Raw genomic sequence first — 2,344 nt, 5'->3', positions numbered from 1 at the left:
CAACAGTAATCCGATATGAACCCGATTAAGACGATACTCTGATTAAGGAACTAGCATGTAAACAGCGATTATTGATGACTTTAATCTGATTAACGTCATACTCGAATTAAACACACATGGAATTAAGACGTGTGGAGTGTTACAGTTTTAGTCGCATTATCGACGTGCGTTACAGACATGCGCACACCTTAATCACACTCTTAACGCCGTGTGGGAGTTTTCGCCACGTTTTGCGACAGGACACGTACACACACATTTCCTTTCCGTTCGGCGTCATCAAGTTCCATTAAGACGACCGTCTCCCATCGGTCCTTACCTCGTACTCTCCGGGTTTGTCGCGGTGGCACGAACGAAACGTCGCCGAAGGAAAGTACAGGAGAGGAATGTCGCTGGAGAATTTGTATCCGCCGCCGTCGTCTGTTTGCACGTACAGCATGACGAATAATTAACCGCACTTGAAACTTGCGTAAAATAAAAAAAATACAAACACACAAAACTGTATACGGGACCATAACGAAGACGAAATGTACGTCGATACGCGAAATTCTGGAGGGAACGTCGGACGGCGTGGCGCGGGGACGTAATGACGTGTGCCGTTAATCCATCTACGTTCTATAACACGTAAAACATGAACATGAGCGGAATATTCTAAAAGCGAGTCATGCAAACACCTTAATCAGAATATCGTCTTATTCAGAATAAGGTCGATGGTTAGATTAGTCAGTGTTGCAGTGTGATGCAGCCCTGCAATATAAAGCAGCGGTTCTGTCACTACACCAGACTGGATTAGTTTCCCGTAACAGCACGAGCATTTTATCATTTTGTCTTATACTGCACGAATTTGTCAATACTAGCATTTTTATTTATTAAAGAACAAAACATCATTTAAAAAAAAATCTATGTAATGTTGTGGGACGTCCGCAAAACAATTTCCCGTTCTGTCTTGAGTCCCGTTCTGTCTTGAGCTGTTGTAAAGGTAAAATACAGGATTTCACGGAGGTTTTTTTTTTTTTTTTTTGTGAGTGCTGTGATCAATAATGCTCGATTTTGCTGCTGCTTTTTTTCAAACTTATGCGGAAATCTACTGGAAATTGCGACCGCGCACAATTGTTCTGCGCGGTCTCTCGCGGTGATGTCTGTTGGTAAACGAGATCTTTTCGCTGCACTCGTGTTCGACGCACGTGAACCGAAGACGGCTTTGGCTGAACGCGTGCCGTGACGACGTCACGTGACGCGTCTCGGCCCGGATCTGCGGTGATTCTGAAAAATTGCAAACTCCTCAGGATACCGCGGGGTTCGCTCGACTTGCCGTTAATTTCTGCGACCGCAAAAATCCTAGTAGGACCGTATAAATTATTCCCTCAAGATTGTAAAAATGCAGCTTGTCATGTTATTGAGAAACCTGACACTGGAGACTCCTTCCATAAATGTTCAAATAAACGTCGCTTTACAGAAGATTTCACCTTATCAACTATTATTATTATTATTATTATTATTATTAATGTTTGTTTCTTTGCAAACTAACATCACGTTTTTTAAAAAAAGTAACTAACTGTTTGTTATTAGACTTTGATTACGTGGAGCATCCATCATACAAGTCCCTGTGTAAATTACTGGGTTACTATGGAAACAGTAACATATCGGAATGGGCGCGTTAAAATAAACCTTACAGCCGGAACCACTAGGAGAGCTGCTGTTATAGACAATTAATCAACACCTTCTGACCAATCAGAGTGTATATGGTTATAGCTTTGTGTAATGTTTAACAGGTCAGTGATGTATAAATCCGGTGGCTACCACACTTACAGGAAGCAAACGGATTAGATATCAGCCTGGATCACTTTCAGACTGCGTGTGTGTGTGTGTGTGTGTGTGTGTGTGTATATATATAGACATAGACATAGGAGCTCTCAGGTTTCCCCGTGAAAGCATGTATAAGGGCAGGAAGTCGCCCTCATTTGAAGAACTAATTAGAATCATTTAAGCAGGAAACAAAAACATGTCAAAGCCAATGCTGTAGATGTTGCAGGAGAACTCAGGGCTGGAGAGACTCTAAGCCAAGCGGTCTGTATGGAAAATTACCTGTGTGACAAAACGCCGACAGAAGCGCCTTCAGTTTAATAACATTTAGAAAGATTATTTACTTCTCTAGATATAACGCTAGCTTATATAATCTAATCCCGACGATGATGAACGATGTAGTAATTTAATACTGGCTTCGAAGTTGAGGTCGTTTCCTATGACTTGGAAAAAATTCAGCAGAAATCAATATTCCATTGATCCAAAATGTAGTTTTGGGCACTACCGAGACTGAAGTTTCCCCTCAGGGCGGATATTTCATGAA

The sequence above is a fragment of the Ictalurus furcatus genome, chromosome 26, assembly GCF_023375685.1.
Source record: "Ictalurus furcatus strain D&B chromosome 26, Billie_1.0, whole genome shotgun sequence".
Lineage (NCBI taxonomy): Eukaryota > Metazoa > Chordata > Actinopteri > Siluriformes > Ictaluridae > Ictalurus > Ictalurus furcatus.
The sequence above is the reverse complement of the archived record's forward strand: the minus strand, read 5'-3'. Positions refer to the sequence as shown.